Source organism: Marmota monax, unplaced genomic scaffold (genome assembly GCF_021218885.2).
Source record: "Marmota monax isolate L192 unplaced genomic scaffold, Marmota_monax_Labrador192_F-V1.1 WCK01_AAM20220418_F8-fsc00021, whole genome shotgun sequence".
Taxonomy (NCBI): domain Eukaryota; kingdom Metazoa; phylum Chordata; class Mammalia; order Rodentia; family Sciuridae; genus Marmota; species Marmota monax.
The window spans coordinates 12,692,202-12,705,789 of record NW_026695228.1 but is presented as its reverse complement, the minus strand read 5'-3'; the positions used below and the strand labels follow the sequence as shown (position 1 = coordinate 12,705,789).

General features: G+C 39.4%; 1 protein-coding gene across 1 annotated transcript in view; it reads right to left on the bottom strand.

Moving 5' to 3' along the window:
* Nucleotides 1-4,470: 4,470 nt before the first annotated feature.
* Mobp (myelin associated oligodendrocyte basic protein) overlaps nt 4,471-13,588 on the bottom strand; it is a 46,991-nt gene continuing 37,873 nt past the window's right edge. Inside the window, exons 5-7 of the transcript XR_009226038.1 lie at nt 7,313-7,415; nt 4,926-5,005; nt 4,471-4,813 (exon numbers count right to left, since the gene is read on the bottom strand). The gene's annotated coding sequence lies outside the window, so the exon portion shown is untranslated. The remainder of the gene's footprint in view (nt 4,814-4,925; nt 5,006-7,312; nt 7,416-13,588) is intronic.

Genomic DNA, 13,588 nt, shown 5'->3' with positions numbered 1-13,588 from the left:
GGGTGGAGCCCTGGGCTGTCTCTATCACTCACATCCAGTTCAACTTGTAAGCCTCAGGGCAACTAGTGATGACATCATCAGCTCATGATGTCACAGGAGAGCAACAGAGACTGAGCCAGCAAACCTACCAGTTCCAAGTAATGGACACTGATTCCTTGTGCTCAGACCTGCCAAACGTCTCTCCAGGATCCATGTATTAATGAAGCACCAATCCCTCCTTCTGGGTTCCTCCTGTGATCCCACTCACATCCCCACAGACCTCTACCACATCATACCCGGGATAGGCCCACAGTGCTGCCCACTGCCCTGCCCACGTGTGGCCGCCACTGCCTTCTCCTTTGAAGAAAGTGGCTTTGCCTCCTAGTTTCACTGTGTTCGACACTGTGACATCCTTTTTGATGATAAACCTCTCATTAGTTGGGCTTTTTCCAATTTTATGTAAACCATACTGAGAATCCGTGATACGGATTTGCAAACAACCAGATATTTTTATAGGCACCAGTGAGTGATAAGCTGAACATTTTCTCATCTGATCACACATTTAGTTCTTAAAGACATAATTTTTCTTTATATCAACCTGTTTTTCCATTTGATTTTTGTGCTTTGGGTTGCTCACAGTGCAAGCATTTTTTTTCCATGTGTGTTCATGGGCAAACTTCCTCCTCCTCATTTTACATTTCTTCACTTGTTGCCTGTGCTTTCTTACTTTAAAAAAAAAAAAAAATCTCTTTAGGAGAAACTCAGTTAAAATTAATATTTTATGGCCTATTTTCCCTTTTACTTTTAGAAGTAGCTCTGATGCTTTTCTTTTGCCAACATACTGTTTTTTTCCCCATTGGATGTGATTCACTCCATGTTTTCTGCTCATCGTTGTTCATTAATATTTTCTGATGTCTAGATTTCCTCTCCTTGTAGAGAGGCACAGTGAGCCCCACAATGGTAGAAAAGCTGGTTCTGATTTGTCATCTGAAGCACAGAGACATTTGGTAATAAAAATAGTACAGAATGAGGATGCTGAGTCCCTGCACAGAGTAAGTCATTGTTGGAGAGGTGACCATAGCTTACAATGGTGCACCTATGCTGGTGGTTGATAAAATTCACCCTGGTTTCAGAGGGCGGGAGGCAAATGCTACTGAGAGTACTCAGGAAGGATGGTCATTTACTGTTGGTGAGACAAGAGAAACAACCCTTCCAGGTCATTCTTGGCATTGCCTCAAATCCCGATTCTCTTCAATCTGCTTGTACCCTTTTCTATCAAATAAACCACACTTCACAAAGATCTTTTGAACTGTGACAATGTCCTGTGATACCCTCTTCTGACCATGTTAGGCTACGGGTTTGTCTCCTTATAGGAAGAAAACCATCCTGCATTTTCAAGCAGTCACTTATAAAAATGTAAGCATAGACCTCACATAATCTGAGCTATCATTATGTATCCTTTTCAGTAAAATGATTTCAGAAATTCGGGTTTCAAACAATTCCATTGTATCATCTTTTTTGCATCATTATGAACTTGCAATTCTCCAATGCCCTAATGCAGCCCTGCTTCCTTCCGTCTAGAATTCACAAACTAATTCTGATTCTTTTCCTTGTCCTGAGATGTGGAATCAGCTGTCCTCCCAAGGGACGCTGGTTCGTTTTATCAGAGAATCACTTTAGAAGCCACAGGCACTAGGGCTACAAATAGCTTGTTCCACATTCCAACTGGCAGGATGACAGCAAAATACCCAACGGCACAAATCATTGTAAGCATAAAACATCCCTTTAAGAAACATCCATGGAGTCCTATTGACATTTCCAATTCACCTTTAGTTTAATAAGTTCTTTCACCTTATTCTAATTAGAAAGTTTATTAATCTGTTTTTTTCAACTCTTGGACAACTTATTTTTCTCCTTTTCATTAATGTTAACAACCATAAAAAGTTATATATTGTCATACCAAATCATGGGTCTAAATTTCAGTGCTGCCTCTCCCCAAATTCAGGAGACTCCACATCGTTTCTTCTTTCTTGACCCTCAGCTCAGCCATCCTGAAGCTGGCTTCACAATGTGCAGGTCCCATCGATTCTTTGGTCAACATCACTTTAGCACCAATATCAAAGGAAAAGAGTCCCAGCCTCCATCTTGGGAACCCCAAAGAAACTAAGAGTTCAGAACACTTGATATGATGCATAGATATCCTGCTTGCTTAAAAATAATAATAATAATCAAATTCTCAATTTTTTTTAAAAAAAATCCTCTGTCAATTTTCTCCATTTGAGCTCCCCAATTTGAAAATGTATATTTTATAAATTTTTGTTTTAGCACTGCCTTTGTATATTTATGGATCACAATTTACAGTGGTAAACTCTGCTTTCACAGAGGCCCTTGGGTAGATACTGTGGTTCCTTTATACCAGTCTATGCTGATTCATGAGAATCAACTGTGAACTTGTCTTCCCAGGTCTGCATTCAGGGACTTCATGTTCATAGTTCAAAATCAGCACCATGGAAATATTTACACCAGGGAAAATAGCAAGCACTCCTATATGTGCAATAAGAATTGTAATGCTTTCCACCGCTGTTGTGTAGTTAAAAAATTTAAATTTTTTTAAAATAAAAATTAAAAAAAGAAAATAGCAAGCACTATAAATCAGGACTTTCTACCTAGAAACCCCATTGTTGAACATGTACCAGGACAACACACCTCAGTTTTCCCACAACCATTCAAACTGTCAGAACATAAAATCAGTTAAACATCTAGAAATATCAGTCATATGCCAGACATTAAAGTTGTGAATTCCCACTCAAGGAGTTCACATAAAATAGCATTTGAAGCTTCATGTGATTTCTACAGTATTTACCCGGTTGAGTTTCCCAGGACCAATCTTTAAAAAACAAAAATTGTAATTGGATGACAGCACATTTTCCTTATGATATCCAAGGCACGTTACATTTAGCTATCCACCAGTTTCAAGTAATTTCCAGATATGTTTGATCCATCCCCAGAAGGTTTTATTTCCACAACAGACAAACAGAGAATTTAGTAATTTCTGGTTATTAACAATACTGGGAGAATATCCAACTTTTTGCATGAGTTAATACACACTATTCTCTCCCTTCCTGGTTCATTCCGTGGTCATTGTGTGTTTTCTGGATGATGAGGAGGACAAAGCCCAGCAAGCTCTGGATATATGGTCTAGCTTTATCAAAATCCAAACAGGCAACAGGGATATTAGGCTTCCTTACTGCATCCGGGTGGGACTGGACCAGGAATCTGTTTCACTCACCAGGGGTCTGCCGTGTGTTTCCTCCCTGCCTCCACTCTGTCCACTCTAAATAAATCATGTTATTTATTCTCAGGAATGTACTAGCCTCAGGTATAACACCACTGGAAATTGTTCTAGTAGAGGTAAACTATTTATTGTTGATTTAGCACCTGAGTTTAGGCAAGAAGAACATTTCTACCTGAAGGTTCTGTACAGTTAAATTCCCCTGTCTTTTTATTGGCACTTCCAGAGTGAGGAAATCAGGGCACTCTGGCCTCAACCTCCAGCTGCCTCCAAACAGTACTTGAGCCATGACTTTGACCCCCTTATCTCATCTGAATCCACTACTCTTCCTCCCTCCTCTAGCACTTTCCTCTTACCCCACCCCATGCCTTGAACAAGACTTCCGCTGACATGGCCCTCCTACTTACTCTCGCTTCTTATGCTTGGCCAGGTCTGGCTGTGCTCATTCAAGGACACAGAGCTGTGACCTTTTGAAGCTTCAGGCATCCGCCTGTGCTTGGCCACACCAGCTCCCAGCACAAGACTGCTCCTAATGCTCTTCTCTCTCCGATCCTCTGAGTTTCCTTCCACCCTAATACTGTCCATTTTACATCCCTCCTCACTCTGCAACATTCTATTATCTTCTACTGTTTCCTACCTATTACAATGAGAAGGTTTGGGTGGAGGGGAGAGCTGTATTCCAGTTCTTTCCTTTTCTTTCCCCATGTCAGAAGTCATCACACATCACAGTCACAAACCCAGATACAATATTGATTCAAGACAGACATTTTTGTTTCCTAAGATTTATAACCTTGGGAGACACCTCAGATTTTTTCATCAGTCACCCACTTCTCCCTCCATCTGGCTAATTCTGTTAACCACGCAGTGTTTAGTTTCAGTTATTTCTTCAAATCAGGAATTATTTCTAATCTTCTTTTTGATTTCCTAGATGATGATTTTTTTGATATCCTCTTATTTTGTTGTCAATCTTATTTTATTGCATTATAAGGAAAGTATGAGATCATATGGCTTCTGATTAGTGGGCAATATGCAATACAGTATTGTGGGTTGTTAAAATGTATACAAAGTGTGTCATGTTGCATTTATCATTTACTGTTTGCTTTTTAAAACTCCTCATTTTGTTTTCCAAATTTATCTACCTCGTGTGGGTATGTCTGATTCACTGATTTTTAGCTGCTGATTGATTCACTCATTCTCTGTTGGTGGACATTTCTTTCTTTTTTTTTTTTAAATCGCAAACAATGATTCATTGAATAGATTTATATACATATCATTTTCCTAAAAGTGTAAGTTTTCTCTAGGATGGAGTCCTAAAATCATAGTTGTTTGATTACAATAGTTAGTAGCCCCAGATTGAGCCCCCAGGTGGTGTAATAATATATAATTTCTCATCAGTAGCTTATGAGAATTTTCCTCACATCCTTGCCAACACTTGATAATATATTTTTTTTTTATTTTTGCTATTTTGATGGTTGTGCAACATAAATTTTTTTCATATCCCTGAAGAAAGGCATAAATCTTCAAACTGAAGAAACTTGAGTCCTGAACAGAATAGAGATAAATCCACACTTAGTAATATCATGATAAAGTGTCAGAACACTAAAGAGAAAAAAAAATCTTAAAAAGAACCAAAAGGAAAATATAATTTACTTACAATAGAAGAACAAGTAGACTGGTAGTATATTTCTCATTGGTAATTACAGAGGAAGACAATGGGGTGAGATCTTCAATGTGCTAAGGAAAGAAAACACTTTCAGACCATAATGAGTCAAGGGCTCATTGCCTTTTATCCCAGGATTTCATCTATATTGTATGTATGTGTCAAATTATCATACTATAACCCATAAATATGTATACTTCTGGGTTGAACCTTCAGTTATTCTACCAATGATCATAACCATGCATTCCCCAATTGGCCTCCCTAGCTTTTTAAAAAATATATATTGCAGGCTGGGGTTATGGCTTAGTGGTAGAGCACTTGTCTGGCATGTGTGAGGCACTGGGTTCAATCCTCAGCACCACATAAAAATAAATAAATAAAGACATTCTGTCCATATACAACTAAAAAATATTAAATATATATATATATATATATATATATATATATATATATATATATATATATATATATATATATATATATATTGCATTTGACCAAAAGGGAAAAGCAATATCTGAAGCAAGGCAAATCCTAGAACTTCATGCCCCCAGCATTATCACTGATCCAGAGTCTGCATATAAGCAAGTAGAGACAGGAAGAATGTCAATTTGCTCATCCCTGAGACCAGCTCAACCCCAATCTCTCCAATCCTTGAAGATGCATCATCTTTGCTTCTATCCCTTGTATCTGAGAGAGCTGAGGGAAGCTTTTTCTGAGATTAAAAATGACTGAAGAAAAAGAGTCAAATGGGACTTAGAGAAAATGACAGAGAGAGAAAGAGAAAAACAATTTAAAGGGTTCTAGTCAGAGATCACATTTTTAACTGACTAGAGTTGTAGAAGTCATAGAGGGCAGGTGGCGTATATAGATCAACCACTGTGAAAGATGAGAGACAGAGGCAGCCACAAAAAAAGCAACAGATAAAACCATTTCCCATCAGTGGGTAAACCTGAATAGACCCATATACCAACACTCTCTAGCTCAGGAAACAGAGTACCTCAATTTCTCTGTAGATACTCCTACCACAACACAGAAACCATGTGGATCTTATGAGTGTCCTTATGGTACACGTCTTCCATTATTTTTATTAAAAATACAGACAACGTAGTCCATTTAAATCATGGAATTTCTGAACCTGAAAGCTTCTTGAAGTCCCTTTAATCCAATTCCTTCATTGAATAGATTAGTGAATCAAAAGACCACAGGTTGAGTTGTTTAGAATGACCTCACTAACTAGTGACAGACCTGGAGAGAGAACCTGGACCTCCTAACTCCTGAGTCACTTCTACTTCCTCTCACCACAGTATCTCTGCATCCAAATGAACTAAACATTTGGAGTGATTTTGCTAAATATCTAATATAATGATCTGCCTATAGCAGGCACTTATTAAATGTTGTCTATCTAATGGGATTTTCTTTCCTTTTCTCTCTCCTCTCCATTTTTCCTCTATGAGGAGGTTCTTGGATTTGATGATAAAGCTGCTATCTTAAAACCCTGCCCTTGCAGTGGGAGACAACACCCACTGGGCACCAGAAATGTTAGCCATACCTCACAGCACTCCATACTCAAATGGAGCAAGGGAAGGTGGCTTAGAGGAGACAGTACACTGACATATGAGAATCAAATGTGACCAGGCAATTTGGGGTAGAGTCTGCTCCTAACCTAAGCCTTCCTTGAGTTCAGTTAGAACTTCAGCATCTCCCCCAAAAGAAATCAGACTCTGAAAAAAAAAAAAAAAAAAAACAACGAAGCCTTCAAAAGGCATTGAAGAATGAAATATCTCACAATCCACATGGTAAAACTTGATACAAGATCTTTTCTATTCTCTTCCCCCAAGTCTTTTTGTTTGTTTGTTTGCTTGTTTGTTTGTTTGTTTATTTTTGGTGTGTGTGTGGTATTACACTTGGATTTGCACTCAGGGGGATCTCACACATGCTAGACAAATATTCTACACTGAGCTACATCCCCAACCCTTTTTTCCTTTATTTTTAGGGTCTTACTCAGTTGCCCAGGCTGGCTTTGAACTTAGGATCCTCCTGCCTCAACCTCCCAAGTAGCTGCAGTTACAGGTGGGCACCACAGCACCCTGCTTCCTCACATCTTATATTTTGGTAGTTTCTACCTTCTTTTGGCCCAGTGCCCTTGATTTTATCCCAGGATTTCATCTATACTGTACGTATGTGTCAAATTATCATACTATACCCCGTAAATATGTATACTTCTAACCTGTCAATCTGAAACATCTTTTAGAAATCAGTGAAAGCAAGTTAAGAAGGTGGATTCAGCAGTGATGTCATGGTCCTAAGGAGACCTGGAGGGCATGTTGGGAACTGTGGCATCAGGTCTCTGGGGCTTGGAGAGATCTGGAGCTAGAAGGTACCTGTTGTGGGTCAGCAATTCGGATGGGGCCAATGCAGGTTGCCTGGTGGTGAACAACTGCTGAGTCAGGATGGTACTGTTTTAGGCAGAATCTGTGTGTCTTCCTTAAAAAAAAAAAAAAAAAGGACAGTGAATCACCATGTCCCTAAAATGTCCCTTTCTATTCCCCAAAACCTAGCCAATTAAGAGAATAATGAGAGTGAGTATGGGCCAGGACCCCGGCTTTCTCTCGTGTATGCTAGGAATCAGGGCAAGTTAGTGCTATCTATAGAAAACTACTTTCTTGCATGTGCACCAAGTTCCTTGGGGGTGCTGACCAAGAAACAGTGGGCCAAAGCAAGCTACGTTGATGCTGCTTCTGTCACCTAACCTGTAAACCTCCCTGCCTATGGTAACTGGTGCAGATCAGAGCACTGTGGAGAGAGAAGTGCTCATCCAGACAGCCACCCCTGGACACGGTCATGGGGGAGTGGAGGTGCTGTTTTCTGGTGAAATACTCGAGGCACTGTGTGAAATGGAGGTGCCCCTGTCCAGCCCATTGCCACTGGACTTTCTGGGGAAGCACCTGTCCAGCTCATCGTCACAGGATCTTCTTTGTATGCCTTTCTCAATAAACCTTATGTCTCCTATCCCATCTCCAGGTGTCTTCTTTGGTCTCTTGGAGACTATCCCACTGCATTAAGCACAATTGGGTTGTGGATGTTTCACTCAATTAGCAACCAAGGACCAAATCTGGAGAGAGAAGACAGTGAAATGTGGATAAAGTCCAGAGCAATGAAAATGTAGAAAGATTGTTAGCAGATCTGCTTTAAAAAAAAAATCTGTGAACCGATATATTCTGTGAGTTTTAAGTTGTAGAAGAATAGATTATGGTGAGAGGTGAACGTGTTGGATGATGAATGAAGGCACGAAATGGAAGATGGGACCTGGAAGGAGGGAAAGGGGTGGCAGTATAGATTGATTTGAGGGGTACAGGGAACCCTGGAGTAGATAGAAGGCCATGGTCTCTCTTTGTCCCTAACTGCTCCTGCCCCCACCTTCCACCTACCAAAATCAGTGAGCAAATCAGATAAGATCTCAAGTCTCAGAGAGAAGCTCAGGAAAATAATGGACTTGAAGTTTTGAATAAATACCCTATGTGACCCAAACTTGCTTGATCTTGATATTTGAATCAGAGGAGAAAATTCATAGGGAAAGAAATGGACAGGATTATTTTTGAAAATAACGAGTGAGTGGACAGATTGCCATAGTAACAAGACAAAACATCAGGGAAGTCCGATGATATCAAAATCCACACTAACAAGAAAAACCCACACCATTTATACTCTTAAGTCAAATAATGAGGCAAGGCGTCAGCTGGCAGAAAAAAAGTGTTGAACTTGGGAAATGATTATTTTTTTTTTAGTTTGCAGCCGAAGCTGCAGATGAAAATAAATGCAAAGAACCCGCAGCTGGCAGTAGAGATTCTTAATGATCCCCATCAGCAAGAAACCAAGGTCTGCTGAAGATCTGACTCAGGAAGCTGAAGAAAAAGCTTTCGAAAAGAAAGAACAGAAGCTGTCAGCGAAGGGAAAAGCGGGTGTTCTCAAAGAATTGAAGAAATAGAGAATGATAGTGAAAACAGAGGATGTAAAAATTTGCTGGATCATGGTGAGAACAAAAACAGACTAGATCACCAGACTTTTTTCTTCTTAATGCAACAAGATTTCTTTCTGGAGCGAAGACAGAGGCTGTTCTACCTGAGGCAGAAGTTGGAGATAGTAAACCCAAAGATTGATGTGCTTCAGGAACCAGAGAAATAAAGCCAAATCCAGGAAACTCTATAAACAACTCCCAACCAATCAGAGGAGCTGGAAGGCAGGCTAGCTCCCTGGGACACTCCATGTGAAGTTGAGATGCTCTGTCCCTCATGATGGCATTTATCTTGATCTTGTTGTGGAAGACACACCCATGCCTACTCCTGTTTAGTTGTGAATGGGCTTCCATCTGGAAAGAAATGGACATACGAGTTGTTGGGAAAGCTAACCCCTGATTTTTATACAAATGTGATTTGATGAATAAAAAATTTCCAGAATGTCTATTCAGTCCTATGCCCTTTAGATGATAGGATACCCCACCGTCTTGATGATGGACACAATAAGCTATCTCCACTTTATCAAATATATTTGCTTAAAGCTCAATCTGGGTTGTACTTGGTCCACCACCTGGGCTAAGGAAATATTTTTAATATGTCATAAAATGTCTGTCTCTATATTGACCCGGGTATGACTTGGTTAGTAATGAGTGGCCTAATAAGCTCTTTCTGCATTAAGGGAAGGTTTGGTTAATGTTGATGCAAATAATTTCCCATCTTTATCAGGAATGCCTGTCATGAACTCATACAGAACGGAATTCTGCCGCCTGCAGCCACCTTCTCAAACATGGACTCAAGACACTTTCCCAATTTTTCTTCCTTGTGATTTTATATCACTTCACAAGACAAACGAACCTGCTGAAGGGACTTTGAAATTCTGACCCTCTTACCATAAGAGCGTACCTCTTTTCTAGATGTTTAATTAATTAGGAATATCTACCTTTCTTTTTTTCTGCGAAATCCTTATAGCTTTTGTATTCTAGAGAGGATCCCACCAGCCTCTCCAGCCACTGCCACTTACTCCAGAGGCTTCCAGTCTCAGATTATGAATGGACTCTTGAACTCTTGGGACAGTTCATGTGCTTCAAAATCCATCAATGGTGTTGTGAATGGATAATTATGTTAATGCATTCCACTATTGTCATGTAAGAAATTTTTTTTTAAAGTTAAAAAAATAAAATCACAAGGATATATGGAAAAAATCCAATCAAAATGTTACTTTGGTAATTAGACTTAACATTGTTTTAGAATTTAATTTTAAGAAAAATTTTGAGCCAAATGATTCAAATCCGATAGATATTTGATTTACTGTGAAGTAAAGCCACTACTCAAGCTATAGCCCCCACCCTTTTCTCTACTTTCCTTAGCCCTATTTTGTTTGTTTTTAATTTAGTTTGTATAGTTAATGTAGCTTATGCAACTGGAACGGATTTTTAGTGCCATGTTGAATATAATCTTTTGCATAAATTTGTTTTAAAGTTATAGGAATAATTATCATCAGTATTTGCTAATCTATGCTCTTTTGCACACCTGTACTTTGGATAAACCTAGCTAGTTGACCAAAGTCAAATCACCAAAATGGCAATAGGTGGATTGTTCCCTAAGAGGATATAAGTAGTCACTGAAATACCGGTCTACTAAACCCAAACCTATGATGTAATACCAAGCATTAAACTCTTCAATTCAGAAAATTATTTAGAAAATGACTTTAAGAAGGATGATATCAGTATTTGCTTTCAGCTATGAAGGTGTATATTGTCAGATTCTTTTACTCCAGTGGGATCCTTTATCTATGTAAAATCAAAAGTCAACATGGATACTAAAATACACTTTGTTTGATAAAGAGGAGTGACCTAGGTTGTCTACACCTCCCTCATAAAATGGCATTTCCAAGTATCTCAGGGCTCCATCAAGCTTGGTTTAGAAGCTTATAATTTGCAACATGATGGAAGTAAGATCAAGGTCATGGTTTCAATCACCCTGGGGGCTGTAACTACCTCTCCAATTTACAAGTGCAAAATACCCTATGGTATAAGATGATACTTATATGATACTTATATGATACTTATATGATACTTATATGATACTTATATGGTATAAGATGATACATAGTTGATACTTGATTTTAAAAATCGTTATTATCACTACCCTTAAGCAACAATTCAGGCAAGTGTGTACTTATTTCACACATAAGAAGAATATAAAAAATCTATCCAAATAATAATTATACAACCTATTGAGTTGAGTCACTACTGTCTTTATTCATTCACTATATTCTACTTAAGCAGGCAGTAAGTACCTGTTAATGGTGTTAGCAGGACTGGGACATCAGCTATGGAGTCAAGCAGGAAGCCCTCCCAGGACCCTTCCAGCCCTGAGCTTCCATATCCCTCTGGTGTTAGAACTGCATCCCAAATAAATTATTATCTTTGACTATATAATCTGGTAAAATTTTTATAAATTCCCATAGTCAAATTTTCCCCATGAATATTTATTCCTTGGGAAGATTAAACTGTGACTTTATTTCTCTCTTTTATCTTTCATGAGAAACCATGTTGGTCCCAAGTTTAGATCTATCACTTAGGTCTAAATATGAAGTTGTGGGCAAGTATAGAGTGACAAAATATTGGCTTGAATTTTAAATTAATAAATAAAAAGAAATTAAAATTCATCCAGGAAAAGAATTATTCTAGAAGATTTCAAAGATGTGGGTTGAAATGATTTCTCTATAATTCTTTCCTCTGTTCTCAAATCTTTGGCTCCCAACACTACCATCACCACCATTGCGAGAAGGCTACCTCATCTCCTACTTTATAGAGAAAAATCAAAGCCACAGGCAGGAACCACTCCAAACTCCTACCATTGACCCTGCAAAACCACCAGAATTTATACCTTCCTTCCCCCTTTTCCAGTGAAAAGTTCCCCCTGTTCTGTATCCATTCCCCTCATCTGTACCCCCAATTCTTACTTCAAATCTCTTAGGTTATTACTTCCTTCAACTATATTCTCCTCTTTCTTCACACACCCACTCTGCTGCTTCCTTCCCAGTAGCATTGCAACATGCACAAGTGTCTCCTCGGTCAGCACTCAAGCCATTGACTTATTCTGCCACACCCTCTCATGGTCAAGCAAGGTTGAGGGAACTGCATCTCCATTCATGAATTCTCTTCCCTACCTTCCATTCACTCCACACAGAGAGCCCTACAGGTTCCTTGTTAAATACAATAGATGCCTTTGACTTCTCAAAAAAAAAAAAATAGACTATTGAAAAGTTATTCCTATTTAAAAAAACAACAACAATCAAACATCCATTCAGTTAACAAGTTTTATTTTGAATTCTTACTAATGCCAGAAACTTAGGATGTAGCAGTTAAGTCGATGCTGATGATCCTGTGGTTTACATTAGAAAAGGGAAAGGAGTCCAGCACTAAACAAGTAAACAGATGAACAAGACACAGTGGTAGAGACTAAGAAAAAAGTGGACAAATCTTGGAGTGATAGAATAACTACAGAAATGGCACTGTGTTTTTAAGGGAAGCATCTCCGAGATGATGTTTGAGCTGGATGCACCTGGACAAAGACTGTGGGCCACAGAATCAGAGCCAGAATGAAGAGCAAGAACACAGCCCTGGAATAGGCCAAACACCAGGTATACAGGACCACAAATTGTTCACATGCACAAGAGGAGAGAACAAAAAGAAAACATGGTCATGCTGGGAAGGAAAGTACAAGGCCTCTGAATCATAAGCAGGATGAACCGCTCCTCGTAGAACAATGATCCTTGTACCCAGTGGGCTAAGGTATGGCCTCCCTGACCTTCCAATGGCCTCCTAAGTAGAAAAGAAATGATGGAGAGATTGGGAAGGAGTAGGGGAATGACTCTGCTGCTGGCATTTTTCACCCTTCTGTCCCATCTTTGGGATCCAATAAACAAATCATCTAAATTTGGCCTTAAAAACTGCCAAATGTCTTCTTTGATATAAGGAGAGTAACTAAGAACAGAGTAGGGACGAAGAGCAGGAGAAGAAGAGAGCAGGAGAAGAAGATTAACATTAAACAGGGATGAGAGGTGGGAGGGAAAGGGAGAGAGAAGGGAAATTGCACGGTAATGGAAGGAGACCCTCAGGGTTATACAGTGGAGGGGGTAGAGAGAGAGGAGGGGAGGGGAGGGGAGAGGTGGGGAGGGGGGAGGGTGGAGGATGGGAAAGGCAGCAGAGCACAACAGACACTAGTATGGCAATTTGTAAATCAATGGATGTGTAACTGATGTGAATCTGCAATCTGTGTATGGGGTGAAGGTGGGAGTTCATAACCCACTTGAATCAAAGTGTGGAATATGATATGTCAAGAAATTTGTAATGTTTTGAACAACCCACAATAAAAAATTTAAAAAAAAAAAAACAAGCTGAAATTGCTTCTAGAGCTGACCCAGATGGAGCCTGAATAGAGATGCATCTAATCCAACCCCTCTCTTTCCACCCCCCTCTTCCTGCAACTATGGACTGAGTAGAGAGAGTGGCCCAAGAGACCAGGGCCTCTTAGGCTTTGGATACATTAGAACCCTAAATCCAGGCCAGATCCCTGAAGGAGGAGTGTTAGTGTGGTCTTTTTTCAATGAGCTTCAGTGGTCAGGTTCCTCAGGGT